Source organism: Mirounga angustirostris, unplaced genomic scaffold, assembly GCF_029215605.1.
Source record: "Mirounga angustirostris isolate CCGP_5_RB_7025 unplaced genomic scaffold, mMirAng1.0.hap1 SCAF_15, whole genome shotgun sequence".
Classification (NCBI taxonomy): domain Eukaryota; kingdom Metazoa; phylum Chordata; class Mammalia; order Carnivora; family Phocidae; genus Mirounga; species Mirounga angustirostris.
Window position 1 is genome coordinate 58,234,313 of NW_026991723.1, and position 24,694 is coordinate 58,259,006.

General features: G+C 41.8%; 1 protein-coding gene across 3 annotated transcripts in view; it reads left to right on the forward strand.

Moving 5' to 3' along the window:
- The window catches only part of RUSC2 (RUN and SH3 domain containing 2), an 84,268-nt gene that overhangs the window by 23,282 nt on the left and 36,292 nt on the right, over positions 1-24,694 (forward strand). Inside the window, exon 2 of one of the 3 annotated variants that reach the window (XM_064579280.1) lies at positions 5,876-6,030. The exons of the other annotated variants lie outside the window; for them this stretch is intronic. The gene's annotated coding sequence lies outside the window, so the exon portion shown is untranslated. The remainder of the gene's footprint in view (positions 1-5,875; positions 6,031-24,694) is intronic. 3 annotated transcript variants of the gene reach the window in all.

A 24,694-nucleotide genomic window follows, 5' to 3' on the forward strand; every position in this document is an offset into this window, starting at 1 on the left:
AGCCGAAGGCAGACGCTTAACAACTGAGCCACCCAGGCGCCCCTCGTGTTATTTCTTTTAAATTTATTTCCTAGAAGTAGACTAAAGAGAATACTTATTTCAAATTCTGATACATGTTGCTTAGCTGCCCTCTTGAAATTTCATTCATTCATTCAAAAAGATTTATGTATGCCAGATTCTGTCCTAGTTTCTGGGGATATAATAATAAATAATGATAGACAAGGTTTCTGTCCCATGGAGCTTGCCTGTCTAGTGTTACAAACTAAATAATTATAAAACACAGTACAGAGAAGTTCAAGGTGCTTCAGGAACGTATAATCCGGGCATGTAATATGGTCTAGGAAGAGCCATTAAACTTGTGAAGTTTCAGCTGAAAACCTGAAGGATGATTAAGAGTTGGCCAGACAAATGGAGGGGCCATATTCCAATCAGTAAAGAGGTAAAGGTGTAACTACAGGGCAGGGTAGGAATGGCAAAAGCTGAGACCAGAGAGGTTAAGTGATAAAGGGCAGAGTACAGAATTTGGATTTTATGGAAAATCTTCGAAGGGTTTTAAGCAAAAGGGTGATATAAATAGTCTTCTTTTTCAAAGGATGGTGCTAGGAAGGGAGCTCAGGTTAGAGGTTGATGTAGGAGTTCAAATAAGTGATAGTTATGGCTTGGTCTTGGGTGGATTGAATTAAGACTTGGTGGTTATTAGGATGTGGTAGGATGTATAAAGTGGAAATAGATAGGAGTAACAGAAACCCAAACCTAAGGACTTAAATAATACCAGAGTTTATTTTTCAACAGCAACAACAAAAATGCAGAGGTAGACAGTCCTGGGCTGGTGTGGCAGCTACATAGTCTAAATGAGAGACTCGGGCCCCTTCTGGTTTTTTGCTCTGATACACCTGGGCCATCTTTGTGGTTCAAGATGGCTGCTGTAGTTCTAGCCATTACCTAGCATCAGGATGCAGGAAGGGAGGAAGAAGGAGGCACGCTGTTGATCATAAAGAGATTACCCAGAATTCTCACACACCATAACTTAGTCAAATGGTCACTCCTGCCTCCAAGGGAAGTAGAATTTTAGTTGGAAAACGTTATACCCAGCTGAATATCAGGCTTCTGTTAATTTGAAAGAGAAAGAGAGAATAGATGTTTGATTGGCAATTAGCAATCTGGGGCCTAGGAAGGTGGGAACTACAATTCAATTCTGCCAAATTGATTACAAAGTAACATTGATTATGACACAAAGATATACATATACCACTACTGAAAAGAGATTTATTTGGCAACTAGGCAAAGATTTAGCACAGTAAAATCCTGTTTATTCTTGTCAAAGAATAAACAAGTGTTAGCTCAGATAAGGCCCCAGCTTAAATGTGAATATAGCTGTATTGATTTGACTTGAATCACTATCACACAAAATTGTCATGCTTGTGATTTTATGCACCTTGTCATTCATTAATATTCAGACTATAGAAAAAGAACCAGCCAGGATCCCTGGCTGCCTCATTCGGAGGAGCATGAGACTCTTGGTCTCGACGTTGTAAGTTTTGTTTGTTTTTTTTTTTTTAAGATTTTATTTATTTATTTGACAGAGAGAGAAATAGCGAGAGCAGGAACACAAGCAGGGGGAATGGGAGAGGGAGAAGCAGGCTTCTTGCCGAGCAGGGAGCCCGATGTGGGACTCGATCCCAGGACCCTGGGATCATGACCCGAGCTGAAGGCAGACGCTTAACGACTGAGCCACCCAGGCACCCTCGACGTTGTAAGTTTAAGTCCCACTTTGGGTATAAGATTTTAAGATAACTTAAATAAATAAATATTTTAAGAAAAAGAAAAGAACAGACCAGCAGATTGCTGCTCTTTAGAACAAAATCTAAACAGGACCCAAATGAAGACATTTGCTTATTGTTCTTCTCCACCAAGTATATTAGTAGTGTATTACAATGGAAAAAGCAAGGGCTTTGGAGTGAGTCTGACAAGAATTCCAAGCCCAACTCCCCTACTTTCTAGCTCTGTGATCTTGGATAAAGTTATCTCTGCAAGAGTCTCAGTTTCCTCAACTGCAGAATATGGATAATAATAGCCACTTTGTTGGGGCGCCTGGGTGGCTCGGTCAGTTAAGCGTCTGCCTTTGGCTCAAGTCATGATCTCTGGGTCCTGGGATCGAGCCCCACGTCAGGCTCCCTGCTAACAGGGAGCCTGCTTCTCCCTCTCCTCCCTGCTCATGCTCTCTCTCTTGCTCGCTCTCTGTCTCTCAAATAAGTAAATAAAATCTTTAGGAAAAAAAAAATCATAGCTACTTTGCAAGCTCATTGTGAAGATTAGATATAAGTATTAGCCTTTAGCTATAAGTCATTTACTTCTTCCTAATCCATGGTATGTGGGGAGGTATAACTCCAATATTCCTGACCCTGTGCACACTGTTCTTAGGTTGCTTTTGTAGCAGTTTGATCCAGTTTTCTTTCTTTCTTTTTTTTTTTTTTTTAAGATTTTATTTATTTATTCATGAGAGACACAGAGAGAGAGGCAGGCAGAGGGAGAAGCAGGCTCCCCACTGAGCAGGGAGCCCGATGCAGGACTCGATCCCAGGACCCCGGGATCTCGACCTGAGCTGAAGCCTGATGCTTAACCGACTGAGCCACCCGAGCACCCTTGATCCAGTTTTATAAAACCTGTAACTTTGATAGAGCCTAGATTCACAGTCAGCCCTAAGTCTTTGCTCAAAATGAGCTCATCCCTCCCCCCACCCCACACCTCTCATCCATATTTACCATGTCCAAACCCTTCTGACTGTTGATAGTTTCCTTGCTATCCACAACCATACCACATATAGAAGTGGAAGGGATGGGGAGGAGAGGGACTTGGGACCTGAGTCAATTCAAGTGTGGGTTTGGAACCTGGGAGCAGGGGGAAAAAAACCCAAACAAACAAACAAAAAGCCTTGCAGAGGCATGGTATAGTATTATTAAGCAGAAATAGAAAGATAAGACTGTTTATAGCTCAGTCTGCACTCCAGAATGATAATGCAATATGCTAAATTCCACAGATGTTTTTTAAGTGCTTTATATGAGGGGAATTAGCCTGTCTGTTAGCTCCAATACAAATAACCTTAGAATTCTTCCTTCACATTCCTCAGTGGCTCCTTAGAGGGGAGTTGCCTCCGAAATATACGCATCAGCCCCGTAGGAGGAGGAAAGAGGGTCTCCAGGCGGCCCAGCAGAGTCAGAATTCTGAGTTCTAGACCTTGAATAGAGGGGCCTTTAAGGTCTAGAGTCAGCAAATTATGGCCCATGCCAGGGTAATTTTATAATGGCCCACAAACTGAAAATGGTTTTTACATATTTAAAGAGTTGTAAAACACACACACACACACACGTGGCCCATGAAGCCTAAATATTTTCTATTTGGCCCTTTACGTATTTACAGATAGAGTTTGCTACAAGGAGGGTGGGTCTCACCAGAGGCTGCAGGATATCAGAACATCTGTTTTGAATCCCCAGTGTAGACACTTGCAGAAAAAGAGGTGTCAGCATCAGTGAAGAATAGATTTGTTTCTCCTCTCCATGAGCTCTGGAGACCTGGCAAACTAACCCCATAGGGAGGGATTGCTGGGCTAGAAAGAGTGAAGGCTTGTGTTGGGTGTAGAACACAGTGTTGCCATTGTTCTAACTGAGCAGTGGAATACATCCTTTCATTCATGTTGCTTTCTCAGGCCTTTAGGCTAAGTCCAGTTGGTAAGTCCTGCTGCTAAATGCTGTATCAATAGGATACAAGCCTTAGATCAGTGGCCTGGGCTCAGGCCTTGGGGAGAATTAGATTTGTAGATGGAGCAAGTGGGTGAGTGGAGGTGTTTCTGCTTGCATGTTTTTACTTTCTCTATTACACATTAGTGGAAATTAATACCTTATGTCTAGGTAAGCAGATTCCTATTTCAACTGTTCCTCAAACCAGAAGGCCTGAGGAAAGGAACTGCACTTCCCAACATGGCTGCCATGACCTAGAAGAAGGAAAACTGAAAGGCCAGGGCTCCCCTATATGCATGAATGACACTTATATTTCTAAAATACTTTGGTCCTTGGGGCACCTGGGTGGCTCAGTCGGTTAGGCACCTGCCTTCGGCTCAGGTCATGATCCCAGGGTCCTAGGATCGAACCCCACATTGGGCTCCTTGCTCGGCGGGGAGCTTGCTTCTCCCTCTCCCTCTGCTGCTCCCCCTGCTTGTGCTCTCTCACTGTCAAATAAATAAATAAAATCTTAAAAAAAAAAATACTTTGGTCCAAAAATTTACATTTGTTGCTACTTATTATTTTAATTTTTTGAATATTTTTCCTTGCTACAACACCAGAAGATGGATACAGTTAGCTCATTTACCTTTGAGAGGACAGGTGCCCTGCCCCCAGATGACCCAGCAAGTCAGAAAGAGCCAAGAATGAAAGCAGTGTTCCTGTCCCTTGGGTATCCTGCCACTATCCTAGGCATGGGTAGCTTCTAGATGGGTTGAGATCAAACCCCATATCTCTAGTGATCAAATCTGGTTGTTTCTGAGGCTGCATTGTTGTTCTGATGACCAGGTAGATAAGGCTTGAATGACAGAAAAAAATGTATTGAATGAGTGGCTCACCAGCCTACCTTCTTGCCAGCACCTTGGCTCCTGAAGATAATGATATGTTGTGTCACTGATGATGATTAGCAGTCAGCCACAGGCAAGAAGATGACGGAGTCACTGTTACTGTGCACTTAGCTGCCTGGCTGCTTTCTTTGCACTTCAGCATTCCTACCTGATGTGTGGTACATTTTTATCATTCCACAGCAGTCTGCTGTGCACATGGCCCCTTAGTAGGTTATTTACATCAGCTGTCCGGCTGTCAACCTTCTCGCATCCCTGTCTGCCTAATAGGGCAAGATGAAATCTGTTAGAAGCTGCCTTTCAAGGAGACGAGTGGGATAGCCAGAGTTCCAGACACTGTAGTCAAAGTGCAAGGTCTCTGGGCCCTGACTCCAGGCCAGAAAGATGAGGGCTGGTTTCTTGGTGTTTCTATCCTGTTGTGCCATCTAGGAAGAGCTCTGGACAAATAAATTTTCAAGGGATTTGATCTACCTGCTAAAAACTCTAAGCAACTCAATTAAGGACCAGCCTAAGCATTCTTTGTTTCAGATATCTTTTTCTTATAATGTTAGCACTATCTGGGACTTGTGACTGATAAGGCTGAGCTTCTGGTTAGTTGAGTCCCAGTCTTTTCTTGATTTTACTCAGATCGTTTCAGTGCAGCTAGTTTGTATCGTGTGTATATGTGTACACCCTTCCAAAACAGGGTACTAGGTCTCTTGTATGGGGCCCACCTAGCTCTGGAGAACGCTATAAAGAACAGTTCTCGGGGCGCCTGGGTGGCTCAGTCGTTAAGCGTCTGCCTTCGGCTCAGGTCATGATCCCAGGGTCCTGGGATCGAGCCCCGCATCGGGCTCTCTGCTCGGCGGGAAGCCTGCTTCACCCTCTTCCATTCCCCCCTGCTTGTGTTCCCTCTCTCGCTGTCTCTCTTCTGTCAAAATAAATAAATAAAATCTTTAAAAAAAAAAGAACAGTTCTCAGTTGAAGTCCTCCTGGTCCCAGAGATTTAGGACCAGACAGCTGGACATGTGACAGCTCTGTTTGTTTCCTTTTCCCTTCCCTGTCTCTGAATTCTGAACTGTTTTCAACAAGGCTCACTTCCCTCAGAATCCAGCTTAGCATCCTAGAGAAGCCTGAGGCCAATCTTACATCAGGAAGCTGTCCTAGATTTGGGCAGTAACCAGTAGAACTTGATATGACACCAGAGTGTAAAAATAAACACCTCCTACAGTGCTGTCTTAATCCACTGGCATCAGAGTTGCTATTATTAACCCATAGGCCTCATAGGCAGCTGTGATGGGCAGACAACAGCCTGGACAGACCTATCCTGCCAGCTTGGGATCAGCCTGTTTCTTTCCTACATCTACTGGGATCTGAACTGGGGCCCCTGGAGAAGCACCATCAGTCTGGGAGCGGAGCATGCCCCACAACAGGTAATACTAGAGATGGATTAGTATCCTTGGTTTAGGAGAGTCTTAGGCTCCCAGGGCCAGCCTGCCAGTCCAGAGTATAATCGGCACCAGCTGACTGATTCGGTCCTAGTACAGGAGAGGGAAAAAGAAACATGACTCTTTCCATTTCTTTTGGATCTTTTTAAGAGGTTTTACCTACCAGTTCCCTGGACCTGGAGCCTTTAGGTTTTCTGAGAAATTGGGAAAGAAGAGAGGAAAGGATTCCAATGGTCATCTGCCAAAAATATAATAATAATAGTGACCGTGACTGAGCGTTTATCTTGTGTGAGGCACTTTACATGCAATATCTTGCTGTCGCTCTCTCTGTGTCAAATAAATAAATAAAATCTTTAAAAATATATACTTATTTAATTCTACCTCAAGCCTTTGAAGGAAGACATGACAGTTTTACAAATGAGGAAGCTGAAGTTTGGTGAAGTTGAATAACTTCCTAAAGTCCATAGCTAGCAACTAGGGTGTCACACTTGAATCCAGACCTGTCAACACCAAAATCCGTGCTCTGAATCATGAGAGAACCTAGGTTCCTGAATACTCAGGACTCAGGCCAGACCCTAGCCACCTGCTTTTAAAATCTAAGTATACATCAACTACTCTCCTTTTAGTCTTGTAACTAAAGCAAATTTAGTATCTGCTGGACAGAAGTGGTCTTTGCTGCCATCTGCTAGTGAGGCAGTCCCAGTGATCTCACCAAGCATGGTGAGCTGGACTCAGAGACTATTTTCTAAAGTCTCTCAGAAGATAAGTCACCTCTGGGAAAAGGCTTTGACTGACAGAGAATTCTCAGGGACTAGGACCCCTTAGCTAAGAAAAAGGCCAGAGTGGAACCTAGTTCCCCAAGGGAGCAAGGCTTTGATGGCTTCTAGCGGCCATGCTGAGGGAGGAGTGTGCTTGGATGGTAGTCAGGAGTGTGCTTGGATGGTAGTCAGGAGTGTGCTTGGATGGTAGTCAGGAGTGTGCTTGGATGGTAGTCGTTCCTTGGAGGGCAGCTAGACTTCTTTTTCTTCTTTCTCTTATCTCCCCCACCCTGTCTCCACAACTGGCTTGTGTAATTCGATCTAGATTCTTCTCATAGTCCACCGTGCCCTTGTGGCCTTTTATTTACAGCTTTTGAAAGACTGATAGAACAGCAGCTTACCAGCCTGCGTGCCTCAGTCCACCGCCTTGGGGGAGGGGAAGCAGAGAGCACTCTGGCCTTGCTTCCTGGAGCCCAGGAGCCAAAAGGAACGGCCGAAAAAAAGCAAGGGGTTGACCACATTAGGCCTTTTTTGTCCCAGCTAACTTGCTCCTGCAAATACACACTTGAGAGCTGTCGTCCTAGCAGAGCACCCCGAGCTGGGCCTCTGACTATCCATCTCTGGCACGCTGTGCCTGGATTTGGGGGTTTGCTCCACCAGGAGCTTACGGCTCACCTACACCCAGCACTGGAAGGCTTAATCTCTCCATCTTCATCCTCATTCCCTCTGTGGAAGAACTCGGTCTGTCAAGGTACGAACTAGATCTTTCCTAATTCTCTATAGTCTTCTCTCTCCCTAACCCACCTCCTCAAAAGGGATAGATAGGATTTATAGCAAATTCTCAATCTCTAGAGACTTCGAACTGTAGCAGTGAAAAACCAGGCGCCTGGAGGTGTAGGTGTGTGTGTGTGTCTGTGATTTTTGTTGAAAGGCAAAAGAGTGGGCGGAAGGACGTTAATTAGCACCCTGCAAAGGAACCTTTCCTTGGGCCTGAAGTTTTAATTTGGCTTAGTTTGTAATTAGATCTGAAAGGGACCATAAGAGGTCATGTGATTCGGCCTTCTGCCTCTAAACAGGTGCTATGAGTTGAGCTAAGGAAGGAATCAAATAGTTGACCTACTGGAGAAAGGTATACACTTGCTGGCTAGATGAGTAGAAGGGAAGAATTTTTTTTTTCTAGGTATAACCTCTTTTGAGCAAAGAGAGACCCTGGGACAAAGCTAGGTTTATTATTACCAGATTTTGATGGAATAAAGGAAAGCAACCCTTTACAGCTCAGTAAGGGTCAGTGGCTTCTAGTTTCTTCTTTTCCTGTCTGTAATTTCCAGTGCTGCAGTCTCCATTCATTGAATTGGGGCCTTGGGAGCTTCAGACACAGCTGAACCTGAGAGGTAAAAGGCTTGGGGCCTACAAACGCCCTGGGGCTCTGGATGTTCTACCAGTGATTTTGATTACATTAAAGGTGCCTGCATATTTCCAGTCCATAGGGAGGAAATAGACTTGGGGAAAAGAAGATCTACCCATAGATCCAGGTGGTCCTAGGAAAGAGCCCATTCTACTTCAGAGCCAGGCCTCTTCTATAGTGTTTGTATTCGACTTTAGGGAGTGGACTTGGAGCTGAACATTTCTGTAACATAATTTGAGAAGCTGAAAGCAAAACAAGCCCTGTGCTTCGAAAGAGGATTCTATATTAGGGAGTCCTGATAAGGAAGCAGCTGGGTGTGTCTGGGACAACTCTACAGGCCTCTTCCAGCACACTCCCAGCATGCTGGCTGGCCTCGTTTGGAGTCCAGAATAACATAATACCACTTCAGAACAGTGGCCTCCTCAGCTAGGAGCAGCTACATGTAACCTGGGGGAAAGACAGAGGAGCTCTGGGCCTCGGCGGCTATTTCATTTGTGGAATCAGACTGCTGATGCCATAGCCTGGTGCTCTCAGGCCTCCAACAGCCTGTTTATTCTTTCCTTGTAACTCCGTGCAGCACCCACAGGAATTACTATCACCACCAATTCTTAAATCTCTGAATTCTTTCAGCATGTCTCACATATTTCAAAGAGAAGTACTTATCTTGCAGGAGATTCAGAGTCTCCATCAAATCTCATGGCCTATGAAGACATAGAACCGTGGCAGGCCTAGAGGGTAGTTATACAAAACTGATTTTCCTGAATTAATGTAGAAGTTCATTTCTTTTCTTTTTTTTATTTTCTTTTTCTTTTTATTTATTTATTTATTTATTTATTTTTAAAGATTTTATTTATTTGACAGAGAGAGACACAGCAAGAGAGGGAACACAAGCAGGGGGAGTGGGAGAGGGAGAAGCAGGCTCCCCGCAGAGCAGGGAGCCCGATGCGGGACTCGATCCCAGGACTCTGGGATCATGACCTGAGCTGAAGGCAGTCGCTTAACCAACTGAGCCACCCAGGTGCCCCCTTTTCTTTTTTTTAATTAAAGATTTTATTTATTTGACAGAGACACAGCGAGAGAGGGAACACAAGCAGGGGGAGTGGGAGAGGGAGAAGCAGGCTCCCCGCAGAGCAGGGAGCCCGATGCGGGGCTCGATCCCAGGACCCGGGATTCATGACCTGAGCCGAAGGCAGACGCTCAACGACTGAGCCACCCAGGCGCCCCTAGAAGTTCATTTCCGTACTCAGAAGTAAGTCTGCTACGAATGCAGCTACTCCACATTATTCTCCAGGCCTATTTGATTTGGAGGCAGGAAGAAAGAAGAGATGATTTCTATCAGTTAATCATTTGTTTCACATTCCGTTTTCCTGACCCAACAAAGCATGTTGGTCAGTCTTGCCTTTGCCTTTGCCTAGAGGTTTTTAGGATTTCTCCCTGGAAGCCCTAGGGTCCCCTGGAAGGGCCTTTGGGGACCCCCACAGTGGAGAGAGAGATTTGGAGTGTGTAGGCTTTAGGCCTCCCTGCTTCAACCAGAGTGGCTCTGTTTTATGTATGAGGGCCAAAAAAGCTCGAAACCGCTGCTCTAACCCTTGTCCCACATCCTGAAATGTCTTTCTTGCTGCCTTAGCCCTCTGCAGAGGTATGTTGGCAATGATTTTAACAAAATTATGAGCCCCTCAAGTCGGGCTCTTAACCCATGAACATCCAGCACAGTGCTTTATACACAGAAGGATGCTTGTGGTTTGATTATTGCTTGCTTGCTTGACTGACTAACTCCTGAGGTGATATTAATTAATGGCCTCGGGATGCTTCTAGATCAGGGAGAAGTATACAGGAGTCATCCATAGTTTTACTTTCCACAGTTTCAGTTAACCCATGCACATTCAACCATGGTCCTTCTGGAGACAGATGATCCTCCTCCAAGCAGATGATCCTCCTCCTGACAATTATCAAAGGGTCAGTAGCTTAGTGCATCCCAGACACAGTGCCTATGTCTTTCATCTCATTCCATCTTATCACAGAGGCATTTTACCATCTTACATCAATACAAGAAGGGTAAGTGCAGTACAATAAGACGTACCGAGAGAGACCATATTCACATAACTTTTATTATAGTATATTATTAAAATTTTATTATCAGTTATTGTTAATCTCTTGCTATGCCTAATTTATAAATTAGACTACCATAGGTATGTATGATAGGAAAAAAGCATGGTATATATAGGGTTCGGTGCTATCCATGGTTTCAGGCATTCACTAGGGGTCGTAGAACATATCCCCTGCAGATAAAGGGGGACTACTGTATAGTATGTCATTAGTTTATTTGATTTGTTATGACTTGACCACTTCTGACCTTTCCTACTGGAATCAGTCGTGCAGTTTGCGGTGAAAACATGGACAAAGGTATTACCTAACATAGGGTTGTTGCTGATGTAGAGGATATCTGACTAAGTCACAAGCAAAAGTACTTCCTGTTGATTTCCAAAGAGTGTCCTGAGGTACGCAGGGTAATTATTGGGAAAGACTGGGGGCAGAGGTCTACTGAGATCACATAGTATTATCTATTCTTAAATACTGCTTGCTTTCACTAAAAATTACCTGCCTAGATAGTTTCCAAAACTATTCAGTGTCTTGACTGTGGAAAGTGCAGATCTTTTTCTTCACTGAGGTACACTTAAAACAACATCCAAGCTGTTTATCTGCAGCCTCCAGTATACATCTGAATATCTTTTGGGGTTTTTTTTTTTTTTTTGGCTTTATTTTGTTTTTAATTAACATATGTTTTAATGAAAACTATATATACATTTAGTTTTTTTAAAAAACCAAATAATAGAAAAGGGACATTTAGTGGGAAGACTGGCAAAATCCAAATAGTTTGCAAGTTTAGTTAATAGTAATGTGTTCAGTGTTAATTTCTTTGTTTTAATAAATGAGGATTATGTAAAATGGTAACAGGGAACTGGTTGAAGGACATACAGGAACTCTCTAAACAATCTTTGATAGTTCAAAAATTAGGGGCACCTGGGTGACTCAGTTGTTAAGCGTCTGCCTTCGGCTCGGGTCACGATCCCAGGGTCCCAGAATCGAACCCAACATCGGGCTCCCTGCCTGGCGGGAAGCCTGCTTCTCCCTCTCCCACTCCCCGTGCTTGTGTTCCCTCTCTCGCTGTGTCTCTCTCTGCCAAATAAATAAATAAAATCTTTTAAAAAAATTATTTCAAAATAAATAGTTAATTTTGGGGCACCTGGGTGGCTCAGTCAGTTAAGCGTACGACTCTTGATTTCGGCTCAGGTCTTGATCTCAGAGTTGTGAGTTGAAGCCCCGCATTGGGCTCCATGCCGGGCCTGGAGCCTACTTAAAAAAATAAAAATAAAATAGGGGCGCCTGGGTGGCTCAGTCGTTAAGCGTCTGCCTTCGGCTCAGGTCATGATCCCAGGGTCCTGGGATCGAGCCCCGCATCGGGCTCCCTGCTCTCCGGGAAGCCTGCTTCTCCCTCTCCCACTCCTCTTGCTTGTGTTCCCTCTCTCGCTGTCTCTCTCTCTCTGTCAAATAAATAAATAAAATCTTTCAAAAAATAAATAAATAAATAAATAAAAATAAAAATAAAATAAATAGTTATTTTTCTAAAATTGAAAATTATTCCAAAATAGTTAATTTTAAAAAGTTTATACACAGCAATAAAGGTCTTCACAATGAAGACAAGCCAAATAATGCCAGATATGAGACAATCTGAGCATCAAAATCAATACCAGCAATAGGTTATGACCCATTCAATTGAAAAGATAAGCCCAAGATTCTATACTGATACTGAAGGAAGTGAGGGAGGGAGGGAAAAGGGAAAGAAGAAGGAAAGAAAAGAAATTTTTCTTGTATTAGAATGCCAACTAATAAATGTAGAAAGAATAATAGCTGATTCAGACAAAACTCATCAATGGATGTTAGCATTTTTTTTTAAGGATTTTATTTATTTATTTGTCAGAGAGAGCAAGCACAAGCTGGGGGAGCGGCAGGCAGAGGGAGAGGGAGAAGCAGGCTCCCCACTGAGCAAGGAGACCAATGCGGGACTTGACCCCAGGATCATGACCTGAGCCACAGGCAGTCGCCCAACCGACTGAGCCACCCAAGCACCCCAGATGTTAGCATTTAAAAAAAATTTTTTTAAAGATTTTATTTATTGAGAGAGAGAGAGAAGGAGCAGGGGGCAGGGGGCGGGTGTGGGGGGTAGAGGGACAGGGACAAGCAGGCTCCTTGCTGAGCAGGGAGCCAGACATGGGGCTCCATCCCAAGACCCTGGGATCATGACCTGAGCCGAAGGCAGACACTTAACTGAGCCACCCAGGCCCCCCAGATACTAGCATTTTTAAAGAGCAATAGCAATGCTTTACATTTCTGTTAAACACTTACAGTTTATAGAGCACTTTCACACACTGTTTTGAGTAGGCCACTGTTCACATCTCTCGCTGGGGGTATAATGTATCTCCCTTTAGCCTTCACGTTCTTTTTTTCACCTCGTGACCTCCCATAAAACAGCCTGGTCCAGGAATAGGAATGCTTAGTAGCCAGTAGTTATATTCATTTACGTTTTATTTTTACCACCCCTAGATCTCTCTAATAATGTCTTGCTATTTGATTATCTTTGAGATTTTATCCTTTATTTAAAACATTTCACACATACACACATAGCTTATATTCTGTATCTGACATTTTTAATACCTGAAGTATGGGGCGCCTGGGTGGCTCAGTCGTTGAGCGTCTGCCTTCGGCTCAGGTCGTGATCCCGGGATTCTGGGATCGAGTCCCACATCGGGTTCCCTGATCGGCGGGAAGCCTGCTTCTCCCTCTCCCTCTCCCCCTGCTTATGTTCCCTCTCTCACTGTGTCTCTCTCGGTCAAATAAATAAATAAAATCTTTAAAAAAAAAAAAATACCTGAAGTGCTTGCAGTTTAAATCTGTTATTTGTTTTCTCTGTTATTCATTCATGGTGTCTTGCTTCACATGTATTTGTGATCCTTGATATAAATTACTTTTGTTTGTTCTGTAATTTTGAGAATCCTATCTACTTAAGCTGGGGTAGTTTCCTCCAGTGAAAATTTGTATCTGCTTCTCCCCAAAAGTTGGGGGGGAACCACCAGCCCTGGATCACTTGAACATACTTCAAGAGTGTCAGCTTAACGTGGAAGTCTCAGTTTAACTCCCCACCTTTTAGTCATCCAAGGCTTGTCATTCTGACCACAATTAGAATGTTTGGGGAATTGGCCCACAAGGAACCCTGGCCCTCCTTGCTTACTCCACAGCTCATGATGTTTCCCCTTTTTTGGGATGGAGGAGTAGCCTTGGAGATTTCTCCTATTTACCTTGAGCCCTGAGATGCTTTAAAAGATATATGTTCTACAGGATCTAGTTTTTTTGCAGTAGAAAGGACTTCCTTAATATCTTGTTCACCATATTCAGGAAGAAGCAGTCTCTCTGTACATTTTGATAGCCTACTTTTTTTTATTAGCTTTTAAGCCTTTTCTATACCAGCCCTCGTAAATATCCTATTCTATTGGACATTTAGGATATTTTTAATTTTTTGCTATTGCAAGTAATACTGCAGTGAACATCATTGTAGAAATGTAAGGTAAATCGGGGGTTGAGGATATTGAGAAAAAGTGTAACTTATTCTGGGCAAGGGTTGCAAACTCAAATGCTTTATAGGATCCTGGAAAATAATGGAAATGAATAAAGTAAACCAGTGAAGCTGCAAAAGACCATAAGGAGTGGTGGGAACGTGTCAACCTGAAGGGCACATGCCTATCTCATGAAGGCAGCCACTTCTCAACTCCAGCCATTTGTTACCATCTAGAAACGAGAGCCTGGTATGGTCAATTCTGATTCTTCAAGCAAGATAAACTGGAAATCCAGATGATTATTTTATTATATCTATATCTATATAGATAGATATAGATATAGATATATCTCCAAAATGTTTATGGTGGCATTTTTACTGTGCAAGCCACATAAAACCTGTTGACACACAAGATGTGACTGTCAGGCTGTCACTTTGCAATGTATGTTCTAGGATCATGACTGGGAATAAACGGTAGGAAAGTGCTGACTAAAGACACAGCTGCTTAGTCATCTTTCCATCCTCAGTATGAAAATGGAGAGAAATGACGGGTTAAGAGTTTAAGATCTTGGCATTGAGGATTTTTTTTTTTTACTAAGGCTCAGCCTTTTGGTTTTCATCTTCCTTCCTTCCTTCCTCTCCTCCTCCTCGTCAGATGTGCTGTTCTCAGGCTAAACTAAGCTCCCCCAAAGAGCTTGGGTCCAGCTAGCCTGCTGGGCTGGCGATCCAGTAGCTTCATCAAATAAACATCAGTGGTGCCCTACTAAGTTCCAAGGCTTTGTGCTAACAATTATTTATCAACATATAAGACACAGCCCCACACTGCAAAAGTGTGCTTTCATCAAGAGATAAATAACAAAATAAACTGGCCAATGTTTGGTACCAAATGAGTTGTGCAGACAATTGGTATTGAAGAAGTTCAGAAGAAAATTTCCATGTTTAAGAAAAGCTTCTAGACATGTTAGAATTTGAGCTAGGTCCTTAAAAAAAAACAAGGGAAATAGGAAGAGAGCATTCCAGATATCTTCCCAGGGGAGTGAGCCAAAACTCAGAATTCTGAATAAATTTGGCATGTGACGGAACATGGTTGGATAAGTAGGAAGGAACTTTGAATGTCACATCAAGGAATTTGGATTATCCTGTAGGCAGTAGGGAGCCATTGAAGACTCTTTTTAGTAATAAGGTGACATATTGAAGGCAGTGCTTTGAGGAGATTGATCTTGTGTCATCATATAGGATAGCTGGGAGGAAAGAGCCAGAATGAAAGCCATAAAACTAGTAGAAAGACTATATAATAATTCAGAGGAGAGATTAGTGCAGCTCTGAATTAGAACAATAGGAGTAGGGGTGGGAACTTGAGAGGCAATATAATGAGTGGTTAAGAACACTGACTTTGGAATCAGACAGATCTGTATCTGAATCTCAGATCAGATATTTACTGACTGTGTTACCTTAGGAAGATGATTTAACATCCCTGAAACTCAATTCTCATCCATGAAATAGAGATAATAATACTTAGTTTAGAAAGTGGTTATATAGGTTAAATGAGATGATGTAAGTAAGTGCTTAGCATAATAGTTGGAATATAGTAAAAGTACAATAAATTATTAGATCCATGCCTAAAACACTGGAAAAAAGACTCGGCATGACTTGGTGATTGTCTGAATGTAAAGAGAGTCCAGATGACTCTTGGTATTTTCAAGCTTGTGTTACTGATAGTCTAAAGAAAGCTGATTTAAAATAGAAAAATCAGTTTGACTTTAGATATGTTGAATTTGGGGTAATGGTAAGAAGTGTATAGTAGGCTATTAGAGATTTGATTCTGGAAATTTGGGAAGAATTTTGGGGTTTTGGGGTAATGGTAAGAAGTGTATAGTAGGCTATTAGAGATTTGATTCTGGAAGTTTTGGAAGAATATAAGATTTGGAAATTAGCATAATGGGAAGGGCCAAACACTTCTCAAGTTTCACCTTTTTTTGGTAAGATTTTATTTATTTGACAGAGAGAGACACAGCGAGAGAGGGAACACAAGCAGGGGGAGTGGGAGAGGGAGAAGCAGGCTTCCCGCCGACCAGGGAGCCCGATGCGGGGCTTGATCCCAGGACACTGGGATCATGACCTGAGCCGAAGGCAGACGCTTAACAACTGAGCCACCCACGTGCCCCTATTTTCAACTTTTTGAGGAACCTCCATACTGTTTTCCAGAGTGGCTGCACCAGCTTGCATTCCCACCAATAGTGTAAGAGGGTTCCCCTTTCACTGCATCCTTGCCAGCATCTGTCATTTCCTGACTTGTCAATTTTAGCCATTCTGACTGGTGTGAGGTGATATCTCATTGTGGTTTTGATTTGTATTTCCCTAATGCCAACTGATGTTGAGCATTTTTTCATGTGTCTGTTGGCCATTTGTATGTCTTCTTTGGAAAAATGTCTGTTCATGTCTTCTGCCCATTCCTTGATTGGATTATTTATTCTTTGAGTGTTGAGTTTGATAAGTTCTTTATAGATTTTGGATACTAGCCCTTCATCTGATATGTCATTTGCCAGTATCTTCTCCTATTCTGTCAGTTGTCTTTTGGTTTTGCCGACTTGTTTGGGATCAAGATAATGCTGGCCTCATAGAATGAGTTTGGAAGTTTTCTGTGCAAAAGCTTTTTATCTTGATATTTTTATCTTGATGAAATCCTAGTAGTTCATTTTTGCCCTTGCTTCCCTTGCCTTTGGAGACATGTCTAGCAAGAAGTTGCTGCAGTCGAGGTCATAGAGGTTGCTGTCTGTGTTCTCCTCTAAGATTTTGATGGATTCCTGTCTCACAATTAGGTCTTTCATTCATTTTGAGTCTGTTTTTGTGTATGGTGTAAGGAAATGGTCCAGTTTCATTCTTCTGCATGTGGCTGTCCCATTTTCCCGACACCACTTGTTGAAGAGACTTTTTTCCATTGGAGAGTCTTTCCTGCTTTGTCGAAGATTAGTTGACCATACAGTTGAGGGTCCATTTCTGGGCTCTCTATTCTGTTCCATTGATCTATGTGCCTGTTTTTGTGCCAGTACCATACTGTCTTGATGATGACAGCTTTGTAATAGACCTTGATGTCTGGAATTGTCATGCCTCCAGCTTTGGTTTTCTTTTTTCAACATTCCTTTGGCTATTCGGGGTCTTTTCTGGTTCCAAACAAATTTTAGGATTGTTTGTTCCAGCTCTGTGAAAAATGCTGATGGTATTTTGATAGGGATTGCACTAAATGTATAGATTGCTTTGGATAGCATAGACATTTTAACAATATTTGTTCTTCCTATTTATGAGTTTTCCCATTTCTTTGTGTCTTCCTCAATTTCTTTCCTAAGTGTTCTATAGTTTTCAGAGTACAAATCCTTTTCCTCTTTGATTAGGTTTATTCCTAGGTATCTTATGGTTTTTGGTGCAATTGTAAATGGGGTCAATTCCTTGATTTCTCTTTCTTCTGTCTCGTTAGCATATAGAAATGCAGCGGACTTCTGTGCATTGATTTTATATCCTGTGACTTTGCCAAATTCCTGTATCAGTTCTAGCAAATTTTTGGTGGCGTCTTTTGGGTTTTCTACATAGAGTATCATGTCGTCTGCAAAATGTGAAAATTTGACCTCTTCTTTGCCGATTTGGATGCCTTTTATTTCTTTTGGTTGTCTGATTGCTGAGGCTATGATTTCCAGTATTTGTTGAAATACAGTGGGGAGAGTGGACATCCCTGTCATGTTCCTGATCTTGGGGGGAAGCTCTCAGTTTTTCCCCATTGAGGATGATATTTGGTGTGGGTCTTTCGTATATGGCTTTTATGAAAATGAGGTATGTTCCCTCTATTCCTGCACAATGGAGAGGGTTTTTTTTTTTACTTTTTTTTTAAATTTTTATTTATTCATGAGAGACAGAGAGAGAGAGAGAGGCAGAGGGAGAAGCAGGCTCCCAAGGAGCAGGGAGCGCCATGCAGGACTCGATCCCAGGACCCTGGGATCATGACCTGAGCCAAAGGCAGATGCTTAACCATCTGAGCCACCCAGGCGCCCTAATGGAGAGTTTTTATCAAGAAAGGATGCCGTATTTTGTCAAATGCCTTTTCTGCATTTATTGAGAGGATCATATGGTTCTTGTCCTTTCTTTTATTAATGTGTATATCACATTGATTGATTTGTAAATGTTGAACCATTCCTGCAGCCCAGGAATAAATCCCACTTGGTCATGGTGAATAATCCTTTTAATGTACAGTTGGATCCTATTAGCTAGTATCTTGGTAAGAAGTTTTACATCCGTGTTTATCAGGGATATTGGTCTGTAATTCTCCTTTTTAGTGGGGTCTTTGTCTGGTTTTGGGATCAAGACAATGCTGGCTTCATAGAATGAGTTTGGAAGTTTTCTTTCCATTTTTATTTTCTGGAACAGTTTCAGAAGAATAGGTATTAATTCCTCTTCAGATATTTGGTAGAATTCCCTGTGAAGCCATCTGGCCCTGGACTCTTTGTCTTTTGGGAGATTTTTGATTACTGATTCAATTTCTTCGCTGGTTATGGTTCTGTTCAGCTTTTCTACTTCCTCCTGTTTCAGTTTTGGTAGTTTATATGTCTCTAGGAATGCATCCATTTCTTCCAGATTGCCTAATTTTTTGGCATATAGTTGCTCATAATATGTTCTTATAATTGTTTGTATTTCTTCAGTGTTGGTTGTGATCTCTCCTCTTTCATTCATGATTTTATATATTTGGGTCCTTTTTCTTTTCTTTTTGATAAGTCTGGCCAAGAGTTTATCAATCTTATTTCTTCTTTCAAAGAGCCAGCTCCTAGTTGTGTTGATCTGTTCTACTGTTCTTTTGGTTTCTAGTTCATTGATTTCTGCTCTAATCTTTATTAATTCTCTTCTCCTGCTGGATTTAGGCTTTATTTGCTGTTCTTTCTCCAGCTCCTTTAGGTGTAAGGTTAGGTTGTGTACTTGAGACCTTTCTTGTTTCTTGAGAAAGGCTTGTATTGCTGTATACTTCCCTCTTAGGACTGCCTTTGCTGCATCCCAAAGGTTTTGAACAGTTGTGTTTTCATTTTCACTTGTTTCCATGAATTTTTAAAATTCTTCCTTGGGGTGCCTGGGTGGCTCAGACGGTTAAGCGTCTGCCTTCCGCCCAGGTCATGATCCCAGAGTCCTGGGATCAAGCCCCACATCGGGCTCCCTGCTCGGCGGGGAGCCTGCTTCTCCCTCTCCCTCTGCCTGCTACTTCCCCTGCTTGTATACTCTCTTTCTGTCAAAGATAAATGAAAAATCTTTAAAAAAAAATTAAAATAAAATTCTTCTTTAATTACCTGGTTGACCAATTTGTTCTTTAGTAGGATGCTCTTTAACCTCAATGTATTTGAGATCTTTCCAAATTGATTGAGTTCCAGTTTCAAAGCATTGTGGTCTGAAAATGTGCAGGGAATGATCCGTCTTTTGGTACTGGTTGAGACCTGATTTGTGACCCAGTATGTGATCTATTCTGGAGAGTGTTCTATGTGCACTCGAGAAGAATGTGTATTCTGTTGCTTTAGGATGGAATACTCTGAATATATCTGTGAAGTCCATCTGGTCCAGTGTGTCATTCAAAGCCCTTGTTTCCTTGTTGATCTTCTGCTTAGATGATCTGTCCATTGCAGTGAGTGGGGGGGTTAAAGTCCCCTACTATTACTGTATTATTATTGATGTGTTTTTTATTAAACAATGAAGAAAGAATGTTGTAAGAAGAGGTACTGGGAGGTTAGTATTATAGAAGTCAAAGGGAGAAGAGGGTTTCAATAAGAGAAGATGGCTAAATATCAGAGAATTTAAGTAATTTAAGTTCAAAACTAAACAAATTCAGACAGTCCAAGTGACTTCTGGTGGTTAAGAAATGGTTAAGGAGAAAGTAAAGTTAACATAGTCTATTCTGCTAAGAACTTTTGTGTTTGAAAAAAAAAAAAAGAAAGGGAATTGTCTGAGGTCCTTGGGTTGACATGCCAGCGATACCAGAAATGCCTCTGCTTTCTGCACACCTGAAATTCCACCATCCCCACCCAGTTACACAGCCTTCAAAGACTTCTGTCTCTGTGGAGCTGAGCAACACTGTTCACTGGGCTGCTGCTGCTGCTTTTTAGCAGTTTTATTGAGAGATAATGGATGTACCATGTTTCATCAGTTAAAGTATACAATTTAGTTGTTTTTAGCATATTCACAGAGTTGAGCAACCATCACCACAATCTAATTTTAGAACATTTGCATCATCGCACAAAGAAATCCCATACCTGTTAACAATCACTCTCTATTTTCCCCTTCCCCAGGTCCCTGGCAACCACTAACCTACTTTTTGTCTCCATAGATTTGCCTAATCTGGACATTTTGGACATTTCATATAAATGAAGTCAAACCATATGGGACCTTTTGTATTTGGCTTCTTTCACTTAGCATAATGTTTTCAAGGTTCATCTATGTCGTAATGTGTTTTAGTACTTCATTCCTTTTTTTGTTGAATAATATTCCATTTTATGAACATACCACATTTTATTTATCCATCCATTGAAAGACACTTGGGTTGTTCCCACCTTTTGGCTATCATGAATAATGCTGTGAACATTAATATACAAGCTTCTGTGTGAACATATGTTTTCATTTCTTTTGGGTATATATCTAGGAGTAGAATTTCTGGGTCATATGGTAACTCTATATTTAACATTTTAAGGAACTTCCAGACTGTTTTCCAAAGTGATTACACCATTTTACAATCCTCCCAGTGATGTATGAGGGTTCTGATTTCTCTACATCATCAACACTTGTTATTGTCTGTCTTTTAGACTTTAGCCATTCTAGTACAGTGGAGTGGTATCTCATTTTAGCTTTGGCTTGCACTTCCCTAATAACAAATGATGTTGGGATTCTTTTAATGTGTTTATTGACCATTTTTATGTCTTCTTTGGAGAAATATCTAGTCAAATCCTTTGCCCATTTTTTAATTGAATTATAAGTCTTTTTATTGTTGAGGTGTAAGAGTTCTTTATATATTCTGGATAGAAATCCCTTATCAGAAATATGATTTGCAAGTATTTTCTCTCATCCTGTGGGTTGTCTTTTCACTATCTTGATTGTGTCCTTTGAAGCACAAAAGCTTTAAATTCTGGGACACCTGGGTGGCTCAGTCGTTAAGCGTCTGCCTTTGGCTCAGGTCATGATCCCAGAGTCCTGGGATCGAGCCCCACATCGGGCTCCCAGCTCGGCGGGAAGCCTGCTTCTCCCTCTCCCGCTCCCCCTGCTTGTGTTCCCTCTCTCGATGTCTCTCTGTCAAATAAATAAATAAAATATTTTTTTAAAAAAGCTTTAAATTCTTACAAAGTCCACTTTATGTTTTCTTTTGTCACTTGTACTTTTGGTATTGTGTCTAAAAATACATTGCCTAACTCAAGGTTATGAAGAGTTATTCCTTTTTTTTTTTTTTAAGCTTTCAATAGACCTTTTTCTCCCCCCACCAAGGTGAACAGCAAGGGTCTTCTCTTCTAATCCTTTTGAGTCAGATCTGTCTACCACTCACTCTCATTTACACTCAAGGCACATTTCTTTTTATACTACTCTTGTTCAACAGGACTTTGGCTAACCACCCTGTATCTGCCAACCACTATGCTAGGTTTTGTGGGAAACACAAAATAAAAATGATTCTGTCTTACACACTGGGTATTGGGCAAAGATGAATTTAACTTGGACTTGGCAGTTAAAAGAAACATTAAGGTAGATATGAAAAAAGAACATTAAACATATCAAAGGGCAAATGATTTACTTAATCAAAATTATGGACTGATGCTACTTTTTGATGAAGTTTGCATCAGTATACAATGAAATGAGAAAAATAACGATGATAGGCTTTCTCTTATGCAATGATTATAGTTGACGTAAAGTTTTATTATTTTTTTTTTAATGATGCTATTTGTCAACGTAAGAAATTAGCAATCCCATATTAATCTACCAGGTTTTGTGGGATTCTTTTCTTGGCTGTAAAACCAACAATCTGCAGCCACAGGTTCAGAAGACAGAGAGATCTTTTCTGGCTCAGGGGTGACCAGTGAAGACTTGATGGAGGAGTTGATCTGAGCCTTGTAGATTTTGGATAATTCTGAGTAGAGCCAAGTGTAACAGGTAGGAGAATGTGAACAAGGGCAGCAGAGTGGAAATGAGATTATGAAACAGGTTTGAAGGACTACATGATAGGGTGTGGGAAGTAAGGTTGTGTAGAGAGAGAGTAGATAGATAGCCAAGATGGAGGACCTTGAAAGCCAAAATGAGTTTGAACTTGATTCTCTGGTTAATGGGAAACCATTAAAAGGGGCAAGAGGAGTGACATTCTGAAGAAAGGTGGTACTTTAAGGAGATGAATCTGGCAGTAGTGGAAGGTAAATGGCAGGTGAGAATACTAATTAGGAGCCAGTTGAGGTTTATAATATGACAATATTTGTATTTTGTTGCTAGCCAGAAAATAATTTGACCTTTCATCAAAAGCACTATAGATCTTCGGCAGTGGTGGGTGGAATGTAGGTGATGATGTGGCGAAGAAAGCCAAGCACGAAAAATTTGAAAGCTGACACCTTCTACAGGCAACTAGAAACATTTCCTAAGTGGTGGCTCTCCAGTGTGATGCATGGCTTAGCCTCACAGAAATTTCAGGAACAAGACCCTGGGCCTAGAAATCTCACAGTAAGAAGCTAGAACTCCAAGCATTGGGTCATGGAGAATGACTTTGTCCTAACCTAAAGCTGCTTATCCAACCTACTTCGAGGTCTCTATTAGGGGAGAGGGAAGTACAGCTATACCTCAGAGATACTGCAGGTTCTGTTCCAGATCACCGCAATAAAATGAATATTGCAAAAAAGCAAGTCAAATGAATATTTTTGTTTCCCAGGACATATAAAAGTTATGTTTATACTATACTGTAGTCTGTTAAGTGTGCAATAGCATTATGTCTTTAAAAATGTACATACCTTCGGGCGCCTGGGTGGCTCAGTCGTTAAGTGTCTGCCTTTGGCTCAGGTCATGATCCTGGGGTCCTGGGATTGAGTCCCACATCGGGCTCCCTGCTCAGCAGGAAGCCTGCCTCTCCCTCTCCCACTCCCCCTGCTTGTGTTCCTGCTCTAGCTATCTCTCTCTCTGTCAAATAAATAAATAAAATCTTAAAAAAAAAAAAATCTTTAAAAAAAAAATAAAATAGGGGCGCCTGGGTGGCTCGGTTGGTTGGGCGACTGCCTTCGGCTCAGGTCATGATCCTGGAGTCCTGGAATCGAGTCCCGCATCGGGCTCCCTGCTCGGCAGGGAGCCTGCTTCTCCCTCTGACCCTCCCCCCTCTCATGTGCTCTCTGTCTCTCATTCTCTCTGTCTCAAATAAATAAATAAAATCTTTAAAAAAAAATAATAAATAAAATAAAATAAAATAAAAATGTACATACCTTCAAAAAAAATGTACATACCTTAATTAAAAAATACTTTATTGCTAAAAATGCTAGCCATCATCTGAGCTTTCAATGAGTTGTAATCTTTTTGCTGGTAGAATGTCTTGCCCTAGATGTTGATGGCTGCTGACTGATCAGGGTGGTGGTTGCTGAAGGTTGGGGTGGCTGGGGCAAGTTCTTAAAATAAGACAACAAAAGGGGTGCCTGGGTGGCTCAGTTGGTTAAGCATCTGACTTCAGCTCAGGTCGTGATCTCGAGGTCCTGGGATCAAACCTTGCATCATGCTCCCCGGTTGGCAGGCAGGCAACCTGCTTGTCCCTCTGCTCCCTCCCCCACTTGTAATCATGCATGTGCTCTCTCTCTCTCTCTCTCTCTCAACTAAGTAAAATCTTTAAAAAAAAATAAAAAACAGGGGCACCTGGGTGGCTCAGTTGGTTGGGCGACTGTCTTCGGCTCGGGTCGTGATCCCGGAGTCCTGGGATCGAGTCCCACTTTGGGCTCCCAGCTCAGCGGGGGGCCTGCTTCTCCCTCTGACCCTCCCCTCTCATGCTGTTTCTCACTCTCTCTCTCAAATAAATAAAATCTTTTTAAAAATAAATAAATAAATAAATAAATAATAAGACAACAGTGAAGTTTACCGCATCAACTGACTCTTCCTTTCACAATCAATTTCTCAGTAGCATTTGATGCTGTTTGATAGCATTTTACCCACAGAATTTCTTTTGAAATTGGAGTCAATTCCCTCAAACTTTGCAGCTGCTTTATTAACTAAGTTCATGTAATTTCTAAATTCTTTGTTGTCATTTCAGCAGTCTCCACAGCATCTTCACCAGGAGTAGATTCCATCTCAAGAAAACATTTTCTTTGCTCATCCATTAAAGTTTTATCTGGAGATTATAACACTTCAGACGCATCTTTAGGCTCCACTTCTAATTCTAGTTCCCTTGCTGTTTCCATCACATCTGCACTTAATTCCTTCACTGAAGTCTTGAACCCTTCAAAGTCATCCATTAGGGTTGGAATCAGCTTCTTCCAGACTCCTGTTAATGTTGATATTTGACCTCTTCCCGTAAATTACGAATGTTCTTAATGGCATCGGGAATGGTGATTTCCAGAAGGTCTTCAATTAACTTTGCCCAGATCCGTCAAAGGAATCACCATCCACGGCAGTTGTAGCCTGACGAAATATATTTCTTAAATAATAAGACTTGAAAGTTGAAATGACTACTCAATCCATGGGCTGCAGGGTGGATGTTTTGTTAGCAGGCTTGAAAACAGCATTCATGTCAAACGAAATTCAGTAAAAGGAGGTACGCTTGTATAGTGACACCATATCTGCTGCTTTCAGCCTCCCTGTGAGGATCACTAATGGTCCGATTTAGGAAGCAGACTCCCTCTCTCCTTCTCTTCCTCGCTGTTTCCTGCT